This window comes from Martes martes, assembly GCF_963455335.1.
Source record: "Martes martes genome assembly, chromosome: 5".
NCBI classification, from domain to species: Eukaryota; Metazoa; Chordata; class Mammalia; order Carnivora; family Mustelidae; genus Martes; species Martes martes.
This window is the reverse complement of record NC_137892.1, coordinates 5,771,617-5,787,865: the sequence shown is the minus strand read 5'-3', so window position 1 is coordinate 5,787,865 and position 16,249 is coordinate 5,771,617. Positions and strand designations below refer to the sequence as shown.

The 16,249-nt window shown below is 44.6% G+C and overlaps 1 long non-coding RNA gene across 1 annotated transcript; it reads right to left on the bottom strand.

The window, feature by feature from the left end:
* Positions 1-727: 727 nt before the first annotated feature.
* LOC308343660 lies at positions 728-14,921 on the bottom strand. The gene is made up of 3 exons (XR_013966892.1): positions 14,788-14,921; positions 3,035-3,184; positions 728-2,212 (listed from the first exon to the last, which is right to left on the bottom strand). It is a non-coding gene; the product is annotated as an uncharacterized lncRNA (long non-coding RNA).
* Positions 14,922-16,249: the final 1,328 nt, after the last annotated feature.

Here is a 16,249-nt window from a genome sequence, read left to right as displayed (position 1 = left end):
AGAAGACAGTTTGTTTACTGTGTATAGAAGCCCATGCAGCCCAGACAAGGAGCGTGAAGGGATGAACTAGGAACTCCATGACTTATGGTTGGTTTCCTGGGGAAAGTTTAATGGTGTTACATAGGAAGTACCCTAGTGGCAATGCCCCTAACACATGGGACAGGTCTTTGCCAAGCAAGAAGAGATTCTTTTTCAGAAGGAGGGTTAAAACTCTTGCTTAGTTTTGATTGAACAAAATAGTATATTCTCATCGAGTGGGTTGGTGATGACCTAGAGCAATCTGGTAAAAGAAAGAAAATCACAGAATGTACTATAAAGTATAAAGTCTCCCTTAGGAATAAAATGCCTTTTGGCATTGATAAGTGGGAGAGAAAACCACACTTAATATGTACATAACTAAATTAGTAAGTACTTATCATTGTGGTAAGGACAATTAAAGAAACAAACATGATGCAGGAATGACTAGTATTATTGGTTCAAGTTCAAGAACACAGTCGAGGATCACCTCCAAGACCTTTGGCGTTGCAGTGTGGTTGAGGAGAATTCCTGGCAGAAGTCCTAAGACATTTGAGAAAGTAAATTATATAACATCTTTTCTTTAAATATTAAAGATACAATTGAAACAATTTTTTCAAGTATTTTTTCAAGTATGTAGAATAAAAATAAAACACATTTGGTCATACCGCAAAGATACTACTAATACAGTTCTTTCTTTCTTTCTAGTTTTGTCTCATGTCACACTTTAGTAAAATTCATATTACTCCTTGACTACTCTTCCTCTGCTCTTGTCGTTCTTGTTTCTCTTCCTTCTCCTACTCTTCCTTTTTATTCTTACGTATTTAGGATTGATATAATTTGAATTTCTTCTCATTTGAAGCTCTCTTGCAGGGGAGCCTAGGTGGCTCAGTTGTTGAGTTTCAGCTCAGGTATTTTTCTTTTGGACCCTGGGATCCTGCCCAGAGTTGGACTCTATGCTCAGTAGGGAGTCTGCTTGAAGATTCTCTGCCTCTGCCCAACACCTCCCCCACGCTCTCCCTCTAATACAAATTATTTAAAAAGAGATTAAAAATAAGAAAAACCTGAAAAAATAAATAAAAGGCTACAAGATTAAAATTCAAAGAATGTTACTTAGTGTTTTCCCTAAGCTCTGAAGCTTTCCAGCCCTCTATTATCAGTACACTTGAGAGGAGTGAGTTGTTTGTGATGGTCTTCTGGGGGAGGGATCTCTTGCCCTGATCCTCAAGTGGACTCCAGCTGGTGCAGCTCCCCTAAGCAGCAGAGACAGGCCTCCGGGTAAGCAGCTCTGGATTCCAGTATGAGGCGGCGCTGTTTTACTCCCTGAAGTCTTGCAGCACGAATGGATGAGATGAATATCGCTGCACCCTGCTCTCTACCTAGGAGCTGAAAATTTGCACCCCAGCTCTGCAGTGCGCCATCAGAGGAAAAAAAATCCACCAGTCTTAACTCCTCAGCTTCTGTCAGAACTCTGTCTTCATGCTCCCAGTGACAAAGCATTTTTAACTCAGGCATGGAACTGAGTTCTAACTTCAGTTTTTTTTTGTGATTAAAGATTTTATTTATTTATTTGAGAGAGAGAGAGTGAGAGAGAGAATGAGATGGGAGAAGGTCAGAGAGAGAAGCAGACTCCTCATGGAGCTGGGCACCTGATGTGGGACCTGATCCAGGTCCCACCATACCTCCAGGGTGTTGGAAGTCTTGTCACGCTTCTGTTTTTTGCTGGACCCCTCTCAGGAAAGTGGACACCCAATCATGCTGTGATTCAGAGTATAGGGCAACACAGAGCAGAAAGCCAGGGCCTAGCTTTATGGTTTTCAGCCATTTTTCTCTAAGTGATATCTGGGAATTCTGAAGTATTCTGTCCCCACCTGTTCATCTTCTGACCCCTGGGATCATGAGGTCATGCTGTCACATCTGGGATTCCACCCCACTTCACCACTTGAAAAGTTTAAAGCCATCAATGTCCCCCATAGTAGTCAACTCCTATGTGTTTCAATCAAGCACTTCATTGTCAATAAAAACGTTGCAGTAGGCTCCTTCAGTAAGGTGCCGCCCCTCTGCTGTATCCACAGTCATATCACAAGCACAACTTATTCCCACCCATGCCAATTGAGCTCTGAAGCTGCCGCAGGCACCACAGTGAGAGCTAGAGGTTGCTCTTGAGGGTGTTCAGGATCTTCTTCTCGGGCTGGTGCTGCAGGTCCAAGAAGAGAAATTATCATCACCAATATTGAATTTTCATGTCCCTCCTAAATAAAGGAAAAATTTCCCAACTCTCAATGTTCTCTGACTCCATGAAGCAATCCCTGGAAGGTCTCCCCTGATGGCAGGTGAATGGCACTGGGATCTGAGAGTCCTCATTACTCCTGGACTCCCAGTTGATGGAGACTCGCTCTGTGTAGCCTAAGCTGTCTCCTCCACCAGTCTATATCAGCCACACCCTGTCCTCCTCACCTCAGCATTGTGCTGGTTCTCCTCCTTCTGCCCCTCCCCACCTGCTTGTGCTCTTTACCCTCTAATAAAGAAAACCCTGAAAAAATAAATAAAAGATTGAGCACAAAAGTGTACACTTAGGCCTTCAAGACCTGGCTGGAAACACCCTCCTTTGTGTATTTCTTTGTCATCTTTTCTCTTGTGCTGATGGCGTCAGAGGTGCATGACAACCCAGGGAGTAAGAAGGCCCATGGTGGGGGGAATCTGCATTCCTGAAAGACCACATAAAGGATTTCAGTCTCCTAATCTGAAGAGCCCCTCATCACTGTCATTGGGGAAAATCTGTGGTGACATGCTACCAAAATGTAGGGAGTTACCTGGTAATTTAGCATAATGTAGTATACCTAAAACATGTTGAAATCACCAAGTGAACTTCAAGAGTTATCAGCTAAAAACCTTTAAAAATGACCAAAGAGGTACCTGGCTTCCTCAGTCAGTAGGATACTTGATCTCTTGGTTATGAGATTGAGCACCACATCAGGCAGAGTTAACTAAAAAACCAAAACCAAACTAAAGAACTTACAGATTACCAAAATCGATGAGGCTCAAGCGATGGGGCTGGTCAGTGTTGGGATGGATCCTGTCTCCCGTTCATTCAGTCACTTGGCACTGCACACTCAGATGGTACCAGTGCTTATCAGTCAAGCAGGTTCTCCTTCTACGAGCTCAGGGTCTAGAGGAGAAGATGGGCAAACAAGAAACAAAAATGAGATTGAAAAGAGCAATTGCTCCACAGGAAAAGAGCAAAGGACTACATCTAAGTCCTGAGCTCCACCAGGTGAGGGGTATGACAAGGCTATCCTGAGATGACACTGAGAATTCCTGTGGCAGGAAAAGAAGGAGACAACCCTGCACAAATCTGAGTGTATTCAGCCTGGCAGAGGACACCATGGAGCAGACGATTGGAGGCAGATTTCGATGTTCCCAGAGTGGAGGTTAGAAAGGAGGCCAGGGTGTCCAGAGGAGGCTGAGGAAGAGAGCAGAGAGGGATCGTAGGAGGGCCCAGGCCAGGGGCAGTTCGACAGTATCAGTGCCCTTCTCCCAGTGCTGTGTGACTGCATTTCCACACACTCAGTGGCCGAAACCACAAACACTGTCTCCCGGCCTCAGGGGATCATGAATCCAGCAGTGCTTAGCCGGGGTCTCCTTCCAGCGTCTCTCATTAGGTTGTGGCTGTTGACAACAAAAAGGTAGAACCTGCTTCAGTGAGAACGTGAGATCACTTAGGGGCATGGGCCAGATACAGCCCATCTCAAAAACCCGAGTTCTGTCTGTTGTTGACCCACAGTGCTAGGCCACAAGCATATATATGTCTGTGTCATGGTTCAACCTAGGGGCTTGCACTCCAGTCTGAGGATCTCAGAGAGAACATGGGTCAGATTCAAAATGGGGCTGGGCAATGAGCTTTTATATCCAAATCTCAGCAAGGTCTTTGGGTCATGTTCCCATGTTCTGTCGAACAGAATTGAATCACTATATCCAGACCACATTCAGAGGAGGGGGTTACACAAGGATGTACACAGAGGAGTTGGGGCACCAATGGAGCCTCTGAGGGGAGAAGGTGATGATCCCTACAGGGTCAGTGCCTTGCCCAGAATCAGACAGGTAGGAAGGCTTACCAGGCATGAGATCAGCTCTTTGTGTATCCTCAAAGGTGAAGTTCTGGTGCACCTAGCCATTCGCTGAGGGCTCTGGAAAAGGTTGTCTAGAAGGGAGTGGCTATAGATATGGAAATGGTATTAGGCTGAGGGTGACCATTGATATCCTAGAAAAGGGACATCTCCCCATGTTCTTGTCTGAGAGGGACCCTAGGTTATGGCAACAACTGAATGGACCCCTATGTACATCACACCTTTTGGAAAGGAGGTAATGGCTTGCATCTCAGGACAGGCAGTCTCTAAGGGTAAGGGTGCGTTCTGACCATAAATGGCCAAGGCTCCAGTCCCTTCTTTAGGGTTTGCATTGAAAATTAGAAGTCTAAGATCTTGTGAAGCTATTACCCACCTGTTGTAGGTGTGGCTGTCATCTTCTGGGACTCTAGAAGGTCAGCACTGATGAACACATTTGTGCACACAGAAGCAAGTGTGCATGTGCACACAAAAACACACAAACCAGTAGGGACTATGGGTGGAATCTGACTAGTAGCAGATTCAAAGACGTTGATAGGAGGAAGGAAATTTGGCTGGACGTATTTCCTACATGTGACACTACTCCTCTAACATCATAGATATTATCCAACCTATGGCTGTGGATACCTGGTAGAAGGACATGCTAAACTCATCCATATTTTACAGAAAAGACCATCCCTGTCAGGCACAATAGCTTATCTAGGGTCAAAAACAGGTAAGAATAGAGAGTTATGTCTGAAACCAGATGTGTTTCGAAGCTGGGGCCCTGGCTGCACCCAGATCTTCCCTGGGGCCCTGTGGAGAGGGGTGTGTTGGTGTCACTGTGTACAGATGTGGCCTTGCATGCAGAAAAGGGATGAGGAGATGGCAAACCAGAGCACTGTTTGCTTAGGTGTCAAACCAGGAATGGCCTGCGGTAGGGGATCCCAGGCAGTGATGTCACTTCCTTGACCACAGACCGCAACAGAACTTGGAACCCCTGCAACCAGGCACCCACATTCTAGTGTAGTCCATATCAGGGTTACTTGGCTAGACAAATCTGACATGGCAAGATATTCTCTTGCTGCTTGCCTACTTTCCAGGGGTCTGTCTTCCAGAAACCCCAGGGAATTGGTCTTTTCACATGCTGCAGACATTGGCCCAAAATCTCGCCCCCATTACCTTAGGGCATTTGGCAGGAGGTGCCATAAGGTACTTAATACTGAGCAGACTAGGCAATGTACACCTTTATGAACCATCCAAGGGCAGCTCCATCCCTTCCTCTTGAGTTTTAGGGAAAGAGGAATGTAAGGGCCTACTTAATCAGAGGGAGCCATATTGTTGCAGTGAACTTAGATTGACCCTGCCCCTCCCAGAACTTCCTTGCAAAGCCTAGATACAAGGGCAGGTCAGGCCAAGTGAAGACATACAATCAGAGGGGCACGCATATATCTACTAGGGTAAATTGAAATTCAATTGGCCGCCCGTGTGTAACCTAGCAGTTTTCTCTGTGTATTGCAATCTCATTGGCTACCTGTGTATAGCCCGGCTAAAAGTGCCTCTATAAAAGTTGGTTTGCGAGGCTAGTAGGAGTAGTAAGACCGCCAGAGCAGTAAGAACTGTTAGAGTCGTTGGGAGCGGCCTCGTCTGGGGAGTGGCCTTGCCAGAGCAGCCTCCTTCTGGGGAGTGGCCTTGTCTGGGGAGTGGATTTGCCAGAGCAGCCTCGTCTGGAGAGCGGCCTCGTTGGAGTGGCCTCGCCAGAGCAGCGGCCCCATCTGGGGAGCGGCCTCGCCAGAGCAGCCTCATTCCGGGTAGTGGCCCTGTCTGGGGCGTGGCCTCGTCGGCAGTGGCCTCATCGGGAGCAGCATCATGGGGAGCAGAGACTGCATCATTGGGGCTGTCGTCCTCGTAGTCATCATCCCCTCTTCCTCGTCGGGAGTGGCCTTCTCCGGGGAGCAGCCTGTCCAGGGAGCAGCCTTGTCCAGAGTGGCCTCGTCTGGGGAGTGGCCTTGTCTGGGGAGCAGCCTTGTTGGAGCGGCCTCATCCAGACTGGCCTTGTCTGGAGCGGCCTTCTTGGAACTGGCCTTGTCGGGGTCATCATCATCGTCTCTTCGTAAGAGATGGCCCCTAACAATCAGTTTGATTCTCAATGCTTGGTGTGAAATAAAGCTTTGCTTGACCTACACTTTGTATCAGTCTCGCTCCTTTGATCACGGAACCTAACAAGGAATATGTGGGGTTTCCTGACCATGAGCTATAGTACGTTGAGCACAGTGGATAGCCTGGTGATCCCCTCTTGTTCACACCAATGTCACTGTGGGCAGGGTGGGAGAGGATCCCTGAGGTGCATCTTACATGTGCCAGAGCCTGTACAAGATCCTGAAGCTGTGTCACATTTATCTCCTTGATGGAGGTGTGTGCATACTGGGGTGTGGTGTGTCTGTAATGGAGTGCCCTTGGTCTGAAGACCACCAAAGGCATCCAGACAGGGCTCTGAGGCCTCATGCCTGGCTGCTGGGTGCTGTCTTTACAGAGATCTACAAAGGAGAGGGGCAGGAGCTGAATGATGAGCTCCCCTGCTCTACCTCCTTGAAGGCCAAGAAGCTGCCCCACACTGCCAACAGAATCCATCACTGGCTCGAGGTGAGTGCAGGTGTTGGGAGATCCCACTCCCAGGATGCCAATGCAGCACAAAGGGCCTCATTTCCTAGAAGCCAGCCTGGGCTCCTAGAGTCCAGTAATCACATGCATCTCCCTCCCATCTCTTTCCCAAACTAGCCCTCATGGTCCTGCCCACGCTTTGGACAGAAGCAGAGTCATTGTCCACATATTTATAAGAATATCATTAAAGCAACTTTAAACCATGTCTCATCTCATTTATCTAGAGTCATTTTGCACTGGACTATGCATTTTCCTATCTCGTGCTCTCAGGTGTCCCCATTGGCCCAACAGTTCTTCCCCAAGTTCTGCAAGTCTTGCAAATGATCATGGTGAGTTGGGAGTTTTATCCACAGGGACCTTTAGCCCATGGTACTATGTCTCTTGCTCTGCCCTTTTGTTTTGAAGGAACACATTATTGGGGTCCCTCCAGGGCCAGGATAAGGGGTCTCATTGCGTTACACACCATCCCAGAAGGCCAGTCATTTATCACAGCCAGTGAGCCCTTTACTGATGCAGGACTTTGATGTGATCCCCTTCTGTTGCCAATGCACAGTGCTTCATCCTATATCCTTCACACCCTAATATCCTAGGACCCCTCACCTGAAACACCTCTATGTTCCAGTCTCAAGAATGGGATATGTTATCAGAAATCACAGGATTGGCAAGATGGTGGAGGACTAGGAGGAGGCGCCATTTCAACCTGTACCCTAGTGAGCAGATTACCTACTAAAGAACTCCGATCACCCATGAAATCAGCCTGAGATTTGAATTATACATGTCTGGATCTCTACGGGGGCAGAAGAGACCAGTGGGCAGGTAAAGCAGAATAGGAACCTTGGACTGATGTTGGAAAATAAACAAAAGTGGGAGGGAACCACCAGAAGCGACCTTTGGAAGGTAATACCCCAATAGGAGAGTGGCCTGCGACTGGGGACAAGCATTAACTTGGAGTCTGGTTGAAAGCACTCAAAAAGAGCAAAGGATCGTGGGGGAAAATTGTGAGAATCGGGGCAGTTAGGGACAGGGGCTTAAGTCCCCAGACCAAGGACAGCCACCCCTGGCGCTGAGCCAGAAAGAGTGCGGAGGGGACACCAGGTCTTGGTCCCTGATCCGCCAGCACGCCTGAGAGCATGTGGGCTTCTGGTCCCATGAGGGGCTGGGAGCCTCGACAGCCAGTAGGACCACAGCCTTTTTGCATTCTGCACGCAGTGCTATGAGTCTGAGTCCCGCCCCACAGTGCAGGCCCCAACCCGGTGCTTTCAGACCTGGAAAGTCTGAGCACCACTAGCCCAGGCCAGTGGGCAAATCTCAGTGTGCTATCACTGCTTGGGACCTCTCTGATGGTCTGAGCTACCCAGACAGACGCTGCTGTCTGGTTTTGGGTACAAGCAGGAGTTCCTGCGTCCACAGGGACCGCGACTGGGAACGTGCTCTGCCAGCGGCCAAGGTGGAATTTCTGTGCTCTGTAGCACCCAGAGGGGAACAGACTGAGGATTCTCTCTCTGAGAGGGAGGTCTGGGTGCAGTTTGCTTTCCTCTGAACCTCTAAAAACCATCAAAAGCTGTCAAGGCGAGAGAAAACAAATGAACAAACAAACCAAAAACCTCCAGAGAACAAAAGCCTGAAAAACCAGTTTCCTCAGAGTCCACACCCTTGAGGGGGGCTGGAGGACTTAACTCAGGAAACACTGCCTGAAAACCAACACGGCAGGCCCTTGCCCAGAAAGCCTACCGGAAAAAAAAAAAAAAAAGGGCAAGAGAACAACCACCACTACTTCATAGATACAACTTTTATTTTTAATTTGTACCCACTATTCTGGTTCATTTTTTATACATAATTTTTAACCTATTTACCATCACAGTGAGAGGTCCAGTACATCAAAATCCATAATAACCTTTAAACTTGAACTTTTTGATACATATACCCATGTTTTTCTTTTCCTTTTCTATTTTTTAAATTTCTTTAAATTTTATTTTATTTTAGTTTTTTTTAATTTTTATTTTTTAATATTCATATAGAGTTAAACTTCAAGGTAATCCCCTTTCCCGAATCAATGCTACCCCTATAGGTAAACCAATTTTTAATCCCCCTTTATCTTAGGAAAGTTCAATCCTTTAACAAGGATATTAAGATACATCCAGGAAGAATGAAAATAAACTTCCTTACCCACACTCAGAATTTATAGCCACTCTCCCATCTTTTTCTTCTGCCAGTGTTTCTGTGCATTTGTGTTTGTCCTGGTAGTATATAAATATTATACTTCAAATTCTTTTTGATGAGGTTCTTTTTTGTTTTGTATATAATATATATATTTCTCTTGTCATCAACTTTTATCAGCCTATTTGCTTGTCTGTTTTTGTTTGTATACTTCATAAATATTACCTTGGGGCCCATTTGAGCTGAGACTTCTCTTTTATTTTATCTTTCTTCCCCCCCTCTCTTTTTTTTCTTTTTTCTTTATTTCTTTTTTCTTTCATATGGGTGGGGACTCTTGATTGCTCAGAAGCATTCCAGGGTGCACCTCGACGGCACTACGGTTGATTTATCCAGCTACATCCATTCAACCATCTCTCACCAAAATGACTAGGAGGAGGAATGCCAACAGAAGAAAAATTCAGAGGCTGGGCCTTCTGCAACAGAGCTAATGGCTATCGACATAGACAATATGTCAGAAAGGGAATTCAGGCTAACAATTATCCAGGCAGTAGCTAGTTTAGAGAAAGCCATGGATGACAAAATGGAATTGATAAGGGCAGAACTGAAAGCCACCAGGGAAGACGTTCACAATGTTAGTGCAGAACTGAAAGCCATCAGTGATGATGTTCACAAAGTTCTCAATGAGTTCCAATCTAATCTAAATTCTCTCAAAGCTGGGGTAACTGAGACAGAAGAGAGAATTAGTGATCTGGAGGACAAACAGATAGAGAGAAAGGATCAGGAGGAAGCCTGGAACAAACAGCTTAGAAGCCACAAAAAAACAGAATCAGGGAAATAAATGATGCCATGAGACGTTCCAACGTCAGAATTATTGGAATCCCTGAAGGGGAGGAGAAAGAAAGAAGTCTAGAAGATATAATGGAACAAATTCTCCATGAAAATTTTCCCAATCTCGTGAATGGAACCAGCGTTCATGTACTAGAGGCAAAACGGTCTCCACCCGAGATTATAGAATCTCAAAAGTCCTCAAGACACCTGATAGTAAGAATGAGGAATCATAGTTGTAGACAGGCTCTCCTGAAAGCAGCTAGGACAGAGAAGATCCTTACGTACAGAGGAAAGCCCATCAGAATAATGTCAGATCTGTCCACAGAAACCTGGCAAGCCAGAAAGGGCTGGCAAGATATATTCAGGGCACTAAATGAGAAGAACATGCGGCCAAGAATACTTTATCCAGCAAGACATTCAAAATGGATGGAGAGAGAAAGAATTTCCAAGAACAGCAAGGCTTAAAAGAGTATGCGACCACCAAGCTGACACTACAAGAAATATTAAGGGGGGTTCTATAAAAGAAGAAAAATCCTAAGAATATCATTGAACAGAAATATATGGAGACAATCTATAGAAACAATGACTTCAAAGGTAACACGATGTCAATAAAAACGTATCTCTCAATAATCACTCTCAACGTGAATGGCCTAAATGTGCCCATAAAATGACAGAGGGTTGCCGATTGGATAAAACGACAGGACCATCCATATGTTATCTAAAAGAGACTCATTCCGAACCTAAAGATACATCCAGACTGAAAGTGAAGGGATGGAGAAAAATCTTTCATGCCAATGGGCCTCAGAAGAAGGCTGGGGTAGTGATTCTCATGTCAGATAAATTAGATTTTATACTAAAGACTATAGTCAGTGATACAGAAAGACACTATGTAATTTTTAAAGGGACTATCCACCAAGATGATCTAACAATTGTAAAAAACTATGCCCCCAATATGGGAACAGCCAATTACATAAGAAAACTATTAACCAAGATAAAGAGTCATATTGATATGAATACATTAATAGTAGGAGATCTTAACACACCTCTTTCAGTAATAGATCATCCAAGCAGAAAATCAATAAAGAAACAAGAGCATTGAATGACACAATGGAAAAGATGAAATATATATCACACACACACACACACACACACACACACACACACACACACACAGAACATTCCACCCTAAAACAACAGAATGCTCATGCTCTCAAGTGCACATGGAACCTCCAGAATAGACCACATACTGGGTCACAAATCAGGGCTCAACCGATAATAGAATACTGAAATTATTCTCTGCATATTCTCAGATCACAATGCTTTGAAACTGGAACTCAATCCCAAGGAAAAGTTCAGAAGGAACTCAAACACCTGGAAGCTAAAGATCACATTACTTAAGAATGCTTGGATCAACCAGGAGATCAAAGAAGAACTTAAACAATTCATGGAAACCAATGAGAATAGAGACACTTCACTCCAAAATCTATGGGATACAGCAAAGGCGGTCCTATGGGGGAAATACATAGCCATCCAAGCCTCCCTCAAAAAGAATTGAAAAATCCAGAATACACCAGCTGTCTCTACGACTTAAAGAACTGGTGAATCAAAACCAAGAACACACAAGAAGGGAAATAATCAAGATTAGAGCAGAGATCAATGAGGTAGAAACCAGAGATACAGTAGAACGTATCAATGAAACTAGAAGCTGGTTTTTTGAAAGAATCAATAAGATAGATAAACCACTGGCCACACTAATCCAAAAGAACAGAGAGAAAGCCCAAATCAATAAAATTATGAATGAAAAGGGAGAGATCACAACTAACACCAGGGAAATAGAAACAATCATCAGAAGTTATTATCAACAGTTATATGCCAATAAGTTAAGCAACCTAGATGAAATGGATGCATTCCTGGAAAACTAGAAACTCCCAAAATTGAACCAGGAAGAAATTGACACCCTGAATAGACCAATATCTAGTAACGAGATTGAAGCAGTGATCAAAAGCCGTCCAAAAAACAAGAGCCCAGGACCTGACAGATTCTCTGTGGAATTCTACCAAACTTTCAAAGGAGAAATAACACCTATTCTCCTGAAGCTGTTTCAAAAAATTGAAGCAGAAGGAAGACTTCCAGACTCCTTTTATGAAGCCAGCCTTACCTTGATCCCCAAACCAGGCAAAGACACCACCAAAAAGGAGAGTTTCAGACCAATATCACTGATGAATATGGATGCTAAGATTCTCAACAAGATCCTAGCAAACAGTATCCAACAGCACATTAAAAAGATTATCCATCATGACCAGGTGGGATTCATCCCTGGGTGCAATGGTGGTTCAACATTCCAAATCAATCATTGTGATAGAACAAATCAAGAAAAGAGAAGAGAGAAGAACCACATGGTCCTCTCAATTGATGCAGAAAAAGCATTTAACAAAATCCAGCATCCGTTCCTAATTAAAACACTTCAAAGTATAGGGATAGAAGGCACATTCCTGAACTCCATCAAATCTCTCTATGAAAGACCCACAGCCAATATCATCCTCAATGGGAAAAAGCTGACAGCCTTCCCGTTGAGATCAGGAACATGACAAGGATGCCAACTCTCACTTTTCTTCAACATACTATTAGAGGTCCTAGCAACAGCAATCAGACAGCAAAGAGAAATAAAAGGTATCCAAATTGGTAATAAAGAAGTCAAATTCTCTCTCTTCGCAGATGATATGATACTTTATATGGAAAACCCAAAAAACTCCATCCCCAAACTACTAGAACTCATATAGCAATTCAGTAATGTGGCAGGGTACAAAGTCAATGTACAGAAATCAGTTGCTTTCCTATAAAATGACAATGAAAATGCACAAAGGGAAATTAGAGAATCGATTCCATTTATTATAGCACCAAGAACCATAAGATTCCTGGGAATAAACCTAACCAAAGAGGTAAATGATCTGTACTCGAGGAACTACAGAACACTCACGAAAGGAATTGAAGAAGACACAAAAAGATGGAAGACCGTTCCATGCTATTGGATCAGAAGAATAAACATTTTTAAAATGTCTATACTGCCTAGAGCAATCTATACTTTTAATGCAATTCTGATCAAAATTCCACCAATATTTTTCAAACAGCTGGAGCAAATAATCCTAAAATTTGTATAGAATCAGAAGAGACCCTGAATTGCTAAGGAAATGGTGAAAAAGAAAAACAAAACTGGGGGCATCGTGTTACCTGATTTCAAGCTTTACTACAAAGCTGTGATTACCAAGATACCAAGACAGCATGGTACTGGCATAAAAACAGACACATAGACCAGTGGAACACAGTAGTGAGCCCATTTAGGGACCCTGAGCTCTATTGTCAAATAACCTTCGACAAAGCAGGAAAAAATATCCAGTGGAAAAAAGACAGTCTCTTCAATAAATGGTGCTGGGAAAATTGGACAGCTATATGTAGAAGAATGACACTCGTCTATTCTCTTACACTATCCACAAAGATAATCTCAAAATGGATAAAAGACCTCAACGTGAGGCAGGAAGCCATCAGAATCATAGAGGAAATCATAGGAAGTAACCTCTTTGATAACAGTCACAGCAACTTCTTTCAAGATATGTCTCCAAATGCAAAGTGGAAATGAACTTTTGGGACTTCAACAAGATCAAAAGCTTCTGCACAGCAAAGGAAGCAGTCAATAAAACAAAAAAGCAACCCACGGAATGGGAGAAGATATTTGTAAAAAAGCAGTACAGACAAAAGGCTGATATCCAGAATCTATAAAGAACTTCTCAAACTCAACACACACACAAAACAGATAATCATGTCAAAAAATGGGCAGAAGACGTGAACAGACACTTCTCCAATGAAGACATACAAATGGCTATCAGACACATGAAAAAATGTTCATCATCACTAGCCATTAGGGAGATTCAAATTAAAACCACATTGAGATACCATCTTACACCAGTTAGAATGGCCAAAATTAGCAAGACAGGAAACAACGTGTGTTGGAGAGGATGTGGAGAAAGGGGAACCCTCTTACACTGTTGGTGGGAATGCAAGTTGGTGCAGCCACTTTGGAGAACAGTGTGGAGATTTCTCAAGAAATTAAAAATAGAGCTTCCCTATGACGCTGCAATTGCACTACTGGGTATTTACCCCAAAGATACAGATGTAGTGAAAAGAAGGGCCATCTGTACCCCAGTGTTTATAGCAGCAATGGCCACGGTCGCCAAGCTGTGGAAAGAACCAAGATGCCCTTCAACGGACGAATGGATAAGGAAGATGTGGCCCATATATACTATGGAGTATTATGCCTCCATCAGAAAGGATGAATAGCCAACTTTTGTAGCAACATGGACGGGACTGGAAGAGATTATGTTGAGTCAAATAAGTCAAGCAGAGAGAGTCTATGATCATATGGTTTCACTTATTGGTGGAGCATAACAAATAACATGGAGGACATAGGGAGATGGAGAAGAGAAGAAAGTTGAGGGAAACTGGAAGAGGAGATGAACCATGAGAGACTATGGACTCTGAAAAACAACCTGAGGGTTTTGAAGGGGCAGGGGGTGGGAGTTTGGGGGAGCCAGGTAGTGGGTATTATAGAGGGCACGTATTGCATGGAGAACTGGGTGTTGTGCATAAACAATGAATTCTGTTACACTGAAAAGAAATAAATAAAAAAAATCACAGGATTCCTGCCATTCATGCAGGGTGGTCCTATCAGTACTCAGCTCACAAAGTGGCCTGAGATACTATCAGTTCAGACATCATTTACTTCAATTCTTTATATGGATGCCAAGAAACTTTTTTCTTTTTCCTTAAAGGTCTATTAATTGATTGGTCGATTGACAGATTTGAGAGAGAGGCATGGAGAGAGTGGGGAGAAGCAGAGGGAGAGACAGAATCCTCAAGCAGACACCACCCTACGTGCTCAGTCCTATGAGGAGCTCAGTCTCAGGATAAAGAACACGAACTGATCCAAAACCAAGAGCCTTATGATTAACCCAATGAAACACCGACTCACCCTTTTCTTTTTAGAGCTGTGGACTCTCTTGTGCCACCTCTTGCCATAAGTCACTGAGATCTGGGGGTTCAGTCTGCCCTCCAACACCCAATTCTCCTGGTGGCTATAGCACTGACTCATGTCTCCTCTGATTCAGCTCAGGGTAAAAATAGCTCAACCAGAAATAGAAATGAGACCTCTGTGCTATTTACCGACCAGGCCAACACGCTGGAAACAGAAATAGAACACCTGGCACCTGCCTTCCTAAGAAGAGATCTAAACTCTTTCTACCTGTTCCTGGTTCCATACCGAGCCTTTGCCACCACCCAAGGGATGCTGGACCTCCTATTTGCAAGGTGAGCACCCTGCCCCTAACTGCCAAGTGTGATTTGGCCAATGCCTGGTTGTGAGACTTTGGCATGTCTCCAAACTTCCCCAAGCCTCAGTTTGTCCTAACTGGGGCAGAGTTATTATAGGGAACCAGTGGGGACATGTAGGGAAAGTATACCAGGGTGCCTGCTCCTTTGGAGGAGTCTGCTAAAGGGCCTGTGGTCACACTATTGGAGCATTCTCCCACTCCTCATGACGAAGCCTCTGCCTCATCCCTAACCAATACTATGGTCTTGAGCTGGGCTGTTTTGCCATTGAAAGGGAGATCTGAGACTCCATCTCGGGTCTGTGTCTGGGTGAATACAGAGCAGGGATATTTGGGTGTGAGCAGGGAGACAGGCCCACTCAGATATCTGTGATGGGCTCGGTGCCATTTCTATCATCAAGCATTCAGGAATCCCACTCAGTGAAGACGTTTATATAGGAGCTTCATATGATCCCTACACAGAACAGACAGCACCCCAGGGGTGCAGACGAGCCGGGGCTCAGAAGATGAGTGGTAGCATCCACAAGACATTTCATGTGATGCCCCCTGGCCTCCTCTAGATATGGGTGCATTTTCTTCAGCTATAATGAGGTCAGCAGAGCTCAGGAGAAGTGGAATGTGTGAGTGAGCTTCAGTTGATAAAGGAGGGCCTTCCCTCTCCACCAGGGTCATGAGGTACTGTGAATTAGAGGGCCTGGTGGACCTTCATGCACACATCTGTTATTCCTGCTTTAGTGTAAAAGTCTGAGACCTTTTTCTGGAAAATGAGAAGGTGTCCTGGGGAGATGTGGTTGGTGTCTGAGCACTGTGGAAAAGCATAGTGGGATGGAGGACAGCTTCAACCCCTAAGAGGGTCATTCTCCATCCCTGCCCCCTCCCAGCCCTATCTCTACCCCAATTCTAGGACTCTGAACTAAGGATTTAGGAACCATCACACAGATGCCTGTTAGAACTTGGACACTGGGTGTTCAGAGGGTGCTCAGGAGACCAAGTGAGAGGACAGGGACCACACAACCTACAACCTGTGGGAGATTAGTGTCAGTGGAAGGAGACCCACTCATAGCACCTAGTGAATAAGGCAGCACATGGGCAGAGGATGCAAAGTTT